Raw genomic sequence first — 15027 nt, 5'->3', positions numbered from 1 at the left:
AAAAAGAGATATGATAAATAAATAAACTATAGGTATGACATATATATATATATATGGTAAATAAATAAAACATTTTTTTAATATATTTACTCCATAAACCTCTTTATATTTAAAGAAAAAAAAAAGTCTTATATAGGCAAAGCCTATGGGGCAAATAATTATTAATACCAAGGGACAAATATCATATTTATAAAAGAGGTAGGGTAAATAATACATATAAAAGAGGTATAAAGAGGTATGATAAATAAATAAAAATATAGCAAATAGAATTAGAAATCAACATCTAATTATATCCCAAGCTTATGAGCCAAATATCATGGTAAATAAAAGAGATATAATAGATAAATATAAATAGAAATAGAAATAAACCACAGATATGGTAGATAAATAAAACCTCTTGTTATATTTACTCCATAAACATCTTTATATTTACTAACACTGAAAAAAGAGGTTTTATTTAGGTGAAGCCTGTGGGCCAAATTATTATTAATACCATGCAAAAAAATGTTATTAACCCTAATATTAATATTATTATTATTATTAAATCTAATATTCATATTAATATATTATAATATTAATATTATTAAATTTATTAACTTTGGATTAATAAAATATTAAATTTGTTATATTATGATATATATTAATATATCATGATATATATTAACTCTAGATATATATGGGAGGGAAGAACAAACACATAGAGTGATAAAGGTGGAGAGATAGGGGAAGTGACAAGGGAGATTTGGAGATAAATTGAAGGAGAGGGGAGACAAGGAATGAAGAGAGAGAGAGGGAGAGAAGGGTAAGAGAGGGAGAGAGAGACACAAAGATGGAGGGGGGAGAGAGAGGAGAGAGGGAGGGAGATAGTGAGAGGATTGGAGGGCAGAGAGAGAGAGAGAGAGAGAGAGAGAGAGAGAGATGGGGGAATAGAGAGGGAGGTAGGAGAGAAAGGGAGAGAGAGGAATGATAAGAGAGGACTTGAGAGAGAGGAGGAGAGGTACGGGGATATAGAGAGATGGGGTTGGAGGGGGAGATAGGGATGGAAGAAGAAATACATAGTGAATGAGAATGAGAGAGAGAGAGAGAGAGAGAGAAGGGAAAGATGTAGAGAGAGGGTGTATGTTTAGGGGTGAGATAAAGAGACAAAGAAGGAGAGATAGAGAGAAGGGGGGAGAGAAAGAGAGAGAAAGAGAGAGGGAGGGATATAGTAACATACTTGGAGAGAGAAAGTGTGTGTGTGTGATGGGGGAAGATAGAGGATTGGAGGGAAAAGAGAGAGAGAGAGAGAGAGAGAGAGGTAGGTAGGAGAGAAAGAGAGAGAGAGGAAGAATGAGAGACAAGACTTGAGAGAGATGAGGAGAGTGATGGGGGAAGACAGAGGATTTGAGGGAAGAGAGAGAGAGAGAGAGAGAGAGAGAGAGAGAGATGGGAAAGAGAGAGGGAGGGAGAGAGGGAGGGATAGGGAGATGGATTTAGAGGGGGAGAGAGGGGGGAAAGAAGAAATACATAGAGAGTGAGAAGTGGAGAGAGAGAGGGAGTGACAAGAGAGAGATGGAGAGAGTGTGTGTATGTTTGGGGTTGAGGTAAAGAGATAAAGAAGGAGAGATGGAGATAATGGGGGGGAAAAGGAGAGAGGAGAGAGGGAGGGATATAGTAATAGAGTTGGAGAGAGAGAGAGAGAGAGAGGTGGGATAGAAAGGGGAGAGAGGAAGGAATAAAGAGATGATGTGAGAGAGTGGAGAGAGGGAGGGAAAGAGAGATGGAGTTGGAGGGGGAGAGAGAGGGAGGCAAGAAGAAATAAATAGAGAAAGAAAGGTGGAGAGAGAGAAAGAGAGAGAGAGAGAGAGGGAGGGAAACGAGGATGGAGAGATAGATAGATAGATTGGAGAAAGAGAGTGTATGTTTTGGGGGTGATATAGAGATACAAAGGGATAAAGAGATATGGATAGAAAGTGAAGACAGGGAAGCATAGAGAGATGGAGAGAGGGAGTGAGAGACAGAGAGATTGATAGATATGGAGTGAGAGAGTGTGTGTTTGAGGGGGTGAGATAGATAGACAGAGAAGGAGATATGGAGGGAGATATAGATATAGATGGAGGGGGGAGGGACGACAGAAGATTTCTTGCACTAGATACATTGATTTCAGTGTAGATGGTGATTTCTAATCCTATTTGATTTCTTGAACTAGATACATTGATTTTAGTGTAGATGTTGATTTCTAATGATATTTGATTGCTTGCACTAGATGCGTTGATTTCAATGTAGATTATTTCTAATACTATTTGATTTATTGCACTTAATTCATTGATTTCATTGTAGATGGTGATTTCTAATCCTATTTGATTTCTTGCACTAGATGCATTGATTTCAGTGTAGATGTTGGTTTATATTCCTATTTGCTTACTTGCACTAGATGCAATGATTTGAGTGTAAATTTTGATTTCTAATCCTATTTGATTGCTTGCATTAAATGCGTTGATTTCAATGTATATGTTGTTTTCTAATCTTATTTGATTGCTTGCATTAGATGCATTGATTTCAATGCATATGTTGATTTCTGATTTGATGTAATTGGATGTATGATGGTATATTAATTTTAAAGTGATTGGATTAACATTGTGCATTGATTTCAAGGTAAGCACAAACAAATATTGACAATGTACATTGACTTTTGTGTTATAGTAATTCAACCTATTAATATTAGATAGAAATAGAGACAAGGTATGATGTTTACTACAATAGCTCGAGCTAAAGATTTAAATGGTTTACGATTTAACCTATCATTTTCATATAATTTATATGAAAAGATGACAAAAAAAAAGGGTGACAATAAGAATAGTAGAAGAAAATAGTTTGAAATTAATCATAATCAAGACTATTTGTAATTTACTATATCCTTATTATTCACATTTTCTATCATTCAATACTATTACATTATCACTTTACATTCAAAATTTTCATTTCATCATTTTTCATCATTAAAGTTATTAACAATATTTATCATCTCAAAAAACTAAGGTAACTAAGAAAATTTAAAATTGAAATGACCAGATTAATATCAGACATATTTAGCATATTTAAATGATTATATTAATATTAGATGAATTTACATATCATAGATAAAATTAATCATATGTTCGTTAGATTTTCTTTGGCCGCACACGACTAAAACTAGCCTAGATCCATCTTAACTCTAGATCTATCAAGCACTGATAGGGATCAAATCTCTCAAGGTGCAAACCTTTCCTCAACTTTTGCACTTAAAAAATAGGTTTTCACTTCGAGAGATTTGATCCGTCTTGGCACTTTATAGATCCAGATTTAAGATGGATCTAGTCTTGTTTAAAAAAAGGATGATAATGTCCACCTGAAGAAATTATGAGATAATGATAATGTCACCAATTGAGGGCAACGACATAAGAATTTGGCTTGCACATGAGCATTGTTACAAAGCACAAATCCTCATAGACAATAATATGACTATTACCCATAAATTTGAGCACAAATCCCCATATACAATAAGATCCCTAGTAACCACGAGTCTAACTCTTTCCACCACCAACAATATTAATCTCAGTAGGAATACATCTTATGAACTCTAGTCGTTGATTTTTGAAACATGATTTTCTCCATCGAGAATTTAGTATCACATCAGCAACATGGTAGACATTATAGGTTCACTTCACTAATTTGGAGGAGGACACCAGCATTACGAAAGGGTCACACGAAAGGAGGCTCAAAGTTTCCTTCACAACTCAACTAGCTAAAAACATGATTCTTAGATGGTTCCATTTGAAACTTGGATGAGTAAGAGTGTAGCAATGGAGGAACGATCCAAGATGAGTGGAGCGTAGAAAGCACACAATGAGAGAAAGGAAACAAGCATGTGGAGGAGAGATACAAGGTAATGACCACAAGGGTTTAGGACTACAAATAAATGGTAGGAAAAATGATTAGGATTGTTTAGAATGATACATCTCACCAGTTCGGACAAGTAAATCTGATGTATTTATATGCAAGACCTAATATCATTATTAGACTATACACATCATAATAAAGGATAAGTGCGAATTACTTTTTATTCAAATAATAAATGTATAAAGGCATGTATTTATGACCTTTGGATTGTTCTTCCAAGGTTTGTTGGACTTCCAATGATAATTAAAATTCTTCACGATAATCCTAATGGATTAGGTATCTAACATTACCATCCATGAATCAAGGAGAAGTACTAAAAGGTTTTTTGGATAATGTTTTACTTGGAGAAAAATATATTCTATTTTATTTTTAAATATAATATTATGTTTGTACATCAATGTGGATTCAAACCATTAGACACAAAATCTAGAACAATAAGGGTGAATACAACAAAATTTTGTTGAGAAATAAGTTATTTGTTACATATTTAATTAAATTTTGAAATAAAAATACATAAAGATTAATTTTTTAATGTTAAGAATTAACATGGGCAAGACAAGCAAGAAAATTGCCAGAAAAGGATTTAAGCCCTTGAGTTGTGTTTAATTGATCTCAAAAAAGAAAATTTATAATACATCAATGATCACTAGATCTAGAAGATCTAGATCACACTAACAAATCACCAGTGGATCACCATGACACCTCATCAAGATAAGAATAAAAATTGTATTATCAGACTTTTTGATTGTCTAGGGACTCATAGTTTAACATTTCCCCCCTCAATCACAAGATTTAGTAATTTTAGCAATAACATTTGTTATCTTCAATCTAAAATTGTTGAATTGAGTTTCTATGAAGATATGCCTAAAAATCGTCAATATTTGAATGCCTTGAAGTGAGCAATTGTCATCTCTGAACATTTCCACTAAAATGATTGTTGAATAGACTAGTTGTTATGCTGGAATTATCCATTTTTGAGGAAATGTTGATTTATTTGACTGATTTGACTTTCAATAGTTGATTCTTGAAAGGATCCAAGTTGGGGCTTTGGATTCTTTAGGTGGTGGCTAATCTATTTTACAAATAACAGTATTTAATGGAGACTGTTGGTTTTTGGTGTACCACTAACCAAACTACTTTGAATAATGCAGTGGCTTTTGGATGAACACTATCTACTAGCCAATCTTCCTTGAATGAGCTATTGTTTTTGGATGACCACTAACCAATGTTCTTTCAATAATGTGGTGGTTTTTGGATGACCACTAACCAATCCAACTTGATTTGAATAATGTGGTGGTTTATGGATGACCACTAACCAATCTTCACATTATCAATTTACTTCCCTCCTTAAAGATGTGGGAGAGTTTCATTTATCATTGTGCTCCCCCCTTTAGATCCAAATAGTACCATCTTTCATTAGAATTACTAATTGATTTTTTTTGTTCATTTTTTCATGTGGCTTTATCTTTACCTATGTCTTGACCATATTATAAAACTTATACAACTTATTTACTTATATATTCCATTTCTAGGAATTTATCCATCCATAATTGACTATTTTTTTAAATATCTTTTTCTTTCAACATCTTTCTGATAAATGATTTGTCCTCCTACAAAAAGACGAGGATGGAGATCAAAACAATGACTCTCCATGTGACCTTTCTCTCACAATGTTGGCAATTTTTATCAACATTTTTAAGTTTATTAAGAAATTTTGCACTAACAAATTGAACTGGTTTGGAGAAATTTTCAATATGAAAACTGTTGCCTTTGGTGTATCCTAATTCATGTCAATTTTTGTTGAATGAAATTTCTTTCGAAGATTTGAAAACCATCTTGGAAAGGTCATTTTATTGTTCTTTTTCTTCTGATGATATTATGTACTTGATTCATTGATTTCATTAAGTCATATGTATCACAATGTGCATCAATCGCCTATATTAAGTCATGGGTGTCATAAATTACATCAACTTTTGTCATTATTTCAACTACATCACATGTTGCATCAAATTTCGTATTAGATTTTTAGTACAACTTGTTGCATCAATGTTATTTCATCAACCTATTGGATAAGTTCATTTTTTTCACAAATTGCATTCATTATTTGGATAAGATATTATGTTTCATATATTGCATCTATCTTTGTTGTATATCTCGCATCATTCATATCATTAAGTATACCTTGCTTTTGCCTCAATTTTACCTAGAGTGCATCAATCAATTGTTCCTTCATATCTATTTCTTTTTTAATATATTTTGTTGCTACTAGTGTGTCAACCATTGGATCAATTATGGTTTTATTTTTCTTTAATTTCCACTCAAGTAATTTAATTTCATTGTGCAATTCATGGTTCAAATCTTGAAAAACTTTGACTTCTTGAGAGGAAATTTGTAGATGTTTTCCACCTTTACCCATTTTTATTCATTTATTCTATAGTATAAAAGTCATTATATTGTAATTACTTACATAGATAATGCATCTGAAATTTGTCTCATTAGTACGACTTATGCATCACAAGAATCTAAGGTTTACATTCTCTTGGTTAATAGCGTTAACAATTACTAAGGTCATTATCAATGTTAATGGATGATGGTTTATCCCCTTGATATAGCATTAAAACCCACCCGTATGTTCTCTAGAGGATTCAATCATATTCATCACTCATACACTATATCACTTTCCCAAGGCAACATAATTTTTAGCATGATTGTGACCATCCTAAATAATAGAGTGTAATTGATCATGGGCTACACCACTTGTAGCATGCAATGCTCAAGGATTGTGTCAGGCTAGGATGGTAAATCAAAAATATGATTTGCATTAATGTAAACATTATTATATAGCATGTGTAGGTGTGACCTTTGGGATTCTTATTCCAAGGTCACTTCCGGTTCAATTCGCCCCCCAATATGAAGGTATGTTTGTGAGTCTAAGCATCATTCTAAATCTTTAAAACTTTTATCTTCTAAGTGTTTTGGTGAAGATGTTTACAATTTTCCAATTGTGGAACAATGTCATAGATGAATAGACTTGGATTCTACATGATGTCAAATTATTTGATACTTTGTGTTGAGATGTTTGGTTCGATCATGGAATTTAAGATTCTTGGCCAACTTAATTGAAGAAGTATTTTGGGGAGTTGAGTTCTCTTGTTTCTCTTGCAAGTCTTAAATAATTTTCTTGAGCCACACAGTCTCCTTGGTTGCTTCTATAGCTACCACATATTCTTCCTTTGTTATGGAATATACTAGAACTAGCTATTTGCATGACCTCTAGGAGACAACTCCTGATCCAAGACTCATAGCATATCCTAAAGTAGACACACCATTCTCCTTATCTCCAATAAAGTCTAAATAAGAATATCTAATCAAGCTGAAGTCATCCACCTGTGAATATTCCAGTCCATTGTGTTGAGTTTCTTTCAAGTAATTTAGATATTATTTTTTAGTAGATCAGTGTCCTTCACAAGGCATTTGCATAAAATTGGAAATTATTCCAACAGCAAAATAAGTGTTTGGTATGGTAGTGGTGAGGTATATAAGACTTCCCACAAGTTGCCTATACTTAGTTTCATCCTCAAATTCATTTCCTTTTCTAGATGTGACCTTGAAATTTTCTTCTATTGGAGTGGATAAAGGATCACATTTAGTCATGCCAAACTTATTCAACAATTGTGCAATGTAATTATTTCGAGAGAGGAATATATGACTTGGATGTTGGGTCACTTCAATGCCCATGTAGTAGTGAAGGTGTCCCAAATTTGTCTGCTCAAATCCATTCTTCAACTCTTTGTTTATGGATGCAATACGGTTTTGATTGTTCCTTGTTATCAACAAATCATCTACATATACCACAAGATAAACAAAAAAAAATTCAACTTTCTTGAAAAATAGAGTTCCATCATATATATTAAAGTGTTTGAAATTTAATTTCAAAAGATACTCATTCAAATTTTAATACCAGACTTGAGGTGCTTATTTTATACCATATAAGGATTTTATGAGTTTACATACTTTTTTTTCTTGTCCCTTAACAACAAATCCTTTTGGTTGAGACATGAAGACATTTTTTTTGAAGTCCCCATTTAACAAAATGGTCTTCACATCCATCTTATGGACTTGCCATCCATTTTTACTTGCCAAGGAAAGGAGAGTTTGAATGGTAGCCCATTTTTATATGGGGGTTATCTTCACAAATAACAACTTCTTTATGCACAAATCAGTTTTCTTTGAGTCTTGATTTTTGATTTTCAAGTGAGTTTTCGGATTTATACTTATTCTTGTAGACCTATTTCCATCCAATAGGTTTGGTTCCAAATGGACAACCCACCATGTTCCATGTTCCATTCTTTCTGAGAGAATCATACTCCTTTTGCATTACTTCTTTCCATTCATCATGACACACAACTTATTTAAGGGAATATGGTTCAAAATTAGTAGACCAATCCAATTCAAAATCATATGAAACATCCATATCAACTTCTAGTTCCTTCCTTTTTGACTTCATCGGGATGAACATTTTTAAGGATTTTGGTGAGAAAGTTGGGGGGGCATTTTTGATATGTTATATATTTCTCATTGATTGAGATGGGTATGCATCAATATTTATCCTTACAATCCTCTCAATCACTTCACCTAAAGGGTCTTTTTCAGTTGAAGGAGTGGTTGGAACTTTGTGAGGGGGAGATAATTATTCATAAGGAGATTTCATAGACTAAACCAAGATAGGGATGTTGAAAAATGTGTAACAAGGTTCAGTCTTCATAAATATGAAATGTACTTTTCATTCTTGTATATTGTAAAATTAAAGAGAATTATTATTACTATTTTTAGAGCATGGGTTTCATGCTCAAGGTCTTCTATTTTATAGGTCAAGCACCCATTGAGTGCTTGTAAGGCTTTTCCTAGGTCAAGAAGTCAAAAGAGTCATTGTCATAAGTTGAACACCCCATCAGGAAAATTGTGAATTGTAAAGAAAATTATTTTTGTCATTTAAAAGTATCAAAATACCCTTCAATACCAATTCATCCTAATAGTTAGGACTTCGACCTATTTTGAGGAGCCATGTCCACCTTGAGAAGCCTATATAAAGGAGGGAACTCGACCTCCTTGGGACATACTCATCAGTCACTCACTAAAGAGAAGGAGGAAGAAGAAGAACGAAGCGAAGAAGGAAGAGGACGAAGAAGACCTTGTTTTGGTCTATTTCTCTCTCACACAGGTGAAGGAAGGATAAGGTTTCAACAATAGATCTAGGGTTTTCTTCTATGGGTTTGATCTCGAGGAAAGGAAGGAAAGAAGGTCAAGGGAAGGTCACAAGAAGCCATCCTTAACCTCCAGAAGGAAGAGAATTCCAAGAAAAGGTCTAAGGAAATACTAAGAGGCTAAAATAATCTCACACGTGTGGAAACAATAACTGCAAGAGGGCTGAAATTTTCAGGTCTACATTGGGGGTTGAAATTTTGCAGTTGGAGGTCGAAATTGCACTACTACAAGATATTTGACTAGGTTTGACTTGGACAAGGAAAGCACATCATCAAGAAAGGTTGGACTTGGTTTTGAAGGGTATTGGTCTTGATCTAAAGTTCTTGAAATTTTCCAATTGAAGAATCTATAAGGAACAGAAGATATTTACGGGTTTTCCTCTCAAGTGGAGAGGTTTTGACCCTGGCTTACAGCCTATATTTGGTGTTCTTGTTATTATTATTTTTTGTATTTGTTTGACGATATACAAAAATAATAATAATATGTAAAGAACCTAATAATTAAGAAAAAGTAAAAAGACATCACAAGAAGTTTTTAATAGAATAAAAATCACTCTAATCTTTGCCCTATTATATTCCTCAACATGGTATTAGAGCTAAGGTTGGCTAAGGGCATTATGAAGATCTCTACTACATTGAAGAAGTTTCTAAAGAAGTGTTCAAAGGTATAAATCCATCTCAATAAAGGCATCAAATAAGTATGGAATCTCCTATTTACTCCAAAGAAGGAAGTGACCAAGACAAAGGACGAAGGACTCTTCTCAGCACGCACTAGCACATTTGAAGATGAGAGCATTTGGGTGATCGATAGTGGAGCATCAAGAACAAGAAACTTAATATATTATCAAAATAAAAGTATTCTTACTCTGTAAAACTTGGAGATAATAAGAGCTATTATGTGAGAGGAATCAAATCAACCTCGATAGAACTAGAGACTAGAGGTCGTATTCATCTCAACAACATCCTATTTATTCTAGGTTTGCATAAAAACTTACTCTTCATTTCAATATTAGAAGATAAATATGTTAGAGTGGATTTCATTGATGGAAAATTTGTAGTATTGGGTAAAACATCAATCATATAAAATGCTGGAGTAATTGGGATTCGTGAAGGAATACTTTACAGGTTTCTATCTCCTCTTGCACAAGCTTTAGTTAACATTTAAATAAGCCCATGTGAAATTTGGAATAGAATATTTGGTCATCTCCATTTCAAAATCCTTCCAACGATAAATTCAATAGTAGATGGAATCCCTAAACTGAAAGAAAGTCATGAAGGAGTATGGAAGGGATGTGTACTAGGTAATAATATCCAAGAGATCATTTGGAAGGAGTGTTTCATGGTCAAAATAAATATTGCATATCATTCATTACGATGTTTGTGGTCATATGACTCTGAAATCACTTGGAGGTCATCTATATTATGTCACTTTTATAGATGGTCATTCAAGGAAAACTCAGGTTTACTTAATGAAATCCAAGGATGAAGTATTTACCTAATTTCAAAAATTCAAAGTTAAAGTAGAGAACCTTACAGAAAGAAGAATCAAGATATTAAGATCTGATAATGGAGGAGAATACACATCTAAGGAAATCATCTCTTCCTGTAACAAGTCTGGGATTAAGAGGGAGATGACAGTCCCATATAATCTCGAACAAAATGGAGTATCAAAATGAAATAATCGACCCATTGAAAAAAGTGTAAAAGAATTGTTACGTGATCAATATTTACTGAAATTTTAAGTGGGGTGAAGCTACAAAGACATTTGTATACATGCAAAATCAAAGTCCCAATAGGTCTCTAGGAAAAAAAACTCTTGAAGAAGTGTTCACTGGGAAGAAACCAACCATGGATCATCTTCAAATTTGTGGTTGTCCTATCTATATTCATATACATAAGGACAAGATGAAGAAGTTGGATCCATCATGCATGAAGAGAACATTTATTGGCTACAGTAACTTTTCTAAGGCCTATAGGATCTACAAAAGGGAAGGGCATCGAATAGAAGTCAGTCGAGATGTGATATTTGATGAAAGTATTGCATTCAAGAAATCAAAGGATCTCCCTATGGACTCTAATGATGAATAAATTTAGGTATTTGAAGAAGAAGTTACTAGGGAAGAAGAAGAATCAAACCATGAAGATGAAGGTCCTTATGAACCTATACAAATTGCGGTAATCTCAGAAACTAGAAAAATGCCTAACTGGTTAAAGTCTGCACTACTAGATGTAGAAGGTCATGGGGTAGCTCAAGGTACATTCAAGGAAAGCAATAAGCGCAAACGGTATTCTGGATATGCAACCTACATGACAAAACTAACAGAAGTAGAGCCATCCACTTTTGAGGAGTTTTTCATTCACTAAGAATGGAAGGATGTCATGAATGAAGAATATCAATATATAATGAAGAATGGAGTTTGGGAGATCATACATAGGCCTGAAGATAAATCTGTGGTAACTTCCAAGTGGCTCTTCAAGATCAAACATGCAACAAATGGAAGTATTGATAAATATAACACAATATGTGTGGCTAGGGTCTTCTCTCCACAAGAAGGCATCGACTATGAAGAGACATTTGCTCAAACAACAAGGTATATTATTATTTGTCTATTGGTCTGTTTGGCAGCATCGATGGGATGGAACATTCGCCAAATGGATGTCAAGAATGCATTCCTGAATGGCATAATTGATGAGGAAGTATATATAGATCAACCCTTAGGGTTTGAAGTTGAAAATATAAATGCATATATTAGGAGATTAAAGAAGGCATATATGGCCTCAAGAAAGCACCGAGGGCATGGTATGCTAGGATGGATGCATACCTATAAATATTCAGCTTCACACAGAGTTTTACTGATTGAAACATTTGTATTAAAGTTGTGAAGGGAGAGATAGTAATCATTACTTTGTATGTGGATGATCTTCTCTTGAAATGTGTGGAAGGTCGAATTGAAGAATGTAAGAAGCAACTAGGAGCATAATTTGACATGAAGGATCTAGGGTTGATTCACTACTATTTGGGACTGGAAGTCTACCAAGGACCATATGAGATTTATCTGGGTCAAGGAAAGTATGTGATCAAGATGCTAAAGATGTTTGACATGATGGATTTCAAACCAATGAAAACCCCAAAGATCAAAAACTTAAAAAGACTAAGGAGTTCTGAATCGATCCCTATGGATCCTTCCAAGTATATCAAAATTGGTTGACTCACTGATGTACTTGGTGAATGCTCATCTATACATATGCTTTGCAGTAAATATTCTCATTCAATTCCAAGTGGAGCCGATGCATGATCATTGGATAACAACAAAACATATATTGCGATATATGCAAGGAGCAACCCACTACTGCTTAAAATATGATAGGAGGAATGATTTCCACTTGATTGGATATACAAATTATAACTTGGGAGGCGGTGAGCAGGATGGAATGAGCACTATAGGAGGATGTTTTAGTATGGGATCCTCCGTGATCTAATGGAAAAGAAGAAATCAAGATATGATTTATTTGAGTAGTGCTAAGACAAAGTATATTGCAACTTGTGAAGTAAGAAGAGAAGTTGTTTGGTTAAGGAAGTTGTTATCCAACCTATTTGAAGGACCAATGGACCCTACATTGATACGTTCTGATAGCACTAGTTTTATATGATTGTATGAAGACCCAATATTTCATGGAAAGAAAAGTCATATCAACAACAAGTATCACTACATCTAGAAGCTAGTACAAGATGGTGTGTTGCAGCTACAATATATCTCCACCAATGAGAAGGTAGTTGACATATTGGAAAAATATCTTCCTAATAGCAATCTTTTGTATTTTAGAGACAAGATTGGCTTGGTTGATGTATCCTCCCTAATTGAGAGGGAGATATAGGCACATAATTATTGTCTTCACTTGGGAAGATATAATATAGGATTGGGTAAGAATATGTCATCCGATACTCTTTGAGAATGAGGTAGGGCATCCAAGATAAGAGTATTCATGAACCGATATTCTTTTAGGACTAGCTATCAAAGATAAGAATAATCCAAGGCAGGTCATACTTTGTGAACACATGGGTGGGGTATGCACTTGGAGAGAAAATAATGATGGTGTCTATAAATCATTGGTATCACCAACATTCTTATATGTCCTTGTGAAGAGATAAAGATGTTAATTAAGGCCTTGCTATATGAAAATGTTGGTTGATATGATGCTAAACAAATGGGTTACCAATCTGACTCTTATTATGAGATCTCTTCAGATTGAGAATTTCCATGCACCATTTATGAATACCTCCCTAGTTAAGAGGGAGTGTTGAAAATGTGTAACTAGGTTCGGTATTCATAAATTTGAAATGTACCTTTTATTCTTGTATATTGTGAAATGAAAGAGAATTATTATTATTATTTTTGGAGCATGGGTTTCATGCTCAAGGTATTTTATTTTATAGTTCAAGCATCCATTAAGTGCTTCTATGGTTTGTCCTAGGTCAAGAAGTCAAAAGATTCATGGTCATAAGTTGAAGGCCCCATTGGGCACATTGTAACTTGTAAAGAAAATTATTTTTGTCATTAAAAGTTTCAAAATACCCTTCAAGGCCAATTTGGCCTGGCATCTGGGAAGTCCCTCTATTTTGAGGAGCAACATCCACCTTGAGAAGCCTATATAAAGGAGGGAAATCAACCTCCTTGGGACACACTCATCACTCACTCACTAAAGCAAAGGTGGAAGAAGAAGAAGGAAAAAAAAAAAAGAGGACAAAGAAGACTTGGTTTTGGGCTATTTCTCTCTCACATGTGGGAAGGAATGTTAGGGTTTAGGTTGCAGATCTAGGGTTTTCTTCTACAAGTTTGATCTCGAAGAAAGGAAGGAAAGATTTTAGGCGAATGTCACAATAAGCCATCCTCAAGCTCCAAAAGGAAGATAAAGCCAAGAAAATGCCTAATTAAGTCTTGAGAGGCTAAAATAATCTCACACGTGTGGTAGTTGTAATTGCAGGAGGGCAACAAATTTCAGGTTTGTAGTGGGGGCCGAAATTCTACAATTGGAGGTTGAAATTGTGCTACTGGAAGAGATTTGATTGGGTTTGACTTGGACAAGGAAAGAACAACATCCGAAAAGGTTGGACTTGGTCTTGGAGGGTATTGGTCTTAGTCTAAAGTTCTTGGAATTTGTCAATTAAAGAATCTATAAGGAAGAGAAGAGATTTGCAGGTTTTCCTCTCAAGTGGATAGGTTTTGGCTATGGCTTGAGACCTATATTATTTGTTCTTGTTCTTCTTGTTTTCGGTAGTTGTTTGATGATATATAAACATAATAATAAGTCAAAAATATAATAAGTAAGAAAAAGTAAAAAGACATCACAAGAAGTTATTAATAGAAGAGAAATCACTTTAATCTTTGCCCTAATAGATTTCTCAACAAGGGACCCCCCCTCAAGATGTGGAATCTCATTATAAAATTCATCATAATTTTTTGTTTGAATGAGTCTATCCAAACAATCAAGCTTCTTCTCAACAATATTGTCAGTCTTGGAAGATTCAAGAAAAATCACATTTCTAGACAATATAAACTTCTCATTTACCTCATCGGAGAGATGATATGCTTTAGTGGTATCTGAATACCCAAAGAATATGTACTTGCAACTCCTTGCATCAAGCTTGATTCTGTGTTCCTTAGGAATCAAAGTGTAGCAGGTGGAACCAAAAACATTGAGATTCCTTACCGAAGTAATGTGGCCATCACCACATTTCATAAGGAGTTTTGTTCTTTAGAAAATGATATGGACATATTTTTTTAATATATATTGTACATAGAACTACCTCAACCCAAAGAATCAACTTTACATTTTTTAAGAATAT

At 34.0% G+C, this 15027-nt stretch overlaps 1 protein-coding gene across 1 annotated transcript in view; it reads right to left on the bottom strand.

Moving 5' to 3' along the window:
- The window catches only part of LOC149241482 (calcium-transporting ATPase 8, plasma membrane-type-like), a 203752-nt gene that overhangs the window by 134633 nt on the left and 54092 nt on the right, over positions 1 to 15027 (bottom strand). The gene's annotated exons all lie outside the window — the stretch shown is intronic.

The sequence above is a fragment of the Pinus tabuliformis genome, chromosome 8 (genome assembly GCF_031772625.1).
Source record: "Pinus tabuliformis cultivar Carrire ecotype Pingquan chromosome 8, CPIR1, whole genome shotgun sequence".
Classification (NCBI taxonomy): Eukaryota; Viridiplantae; Streptophyta; class Pinopsida; order Pinales; family Pinaceae; genus Pinus; species Pinus tabuliformis.
The sequence above is the reverse complement of the archived record's forward strand: the minus strand, read 5'-3'. Positions and strand labels throughout refer to the sequence as shown.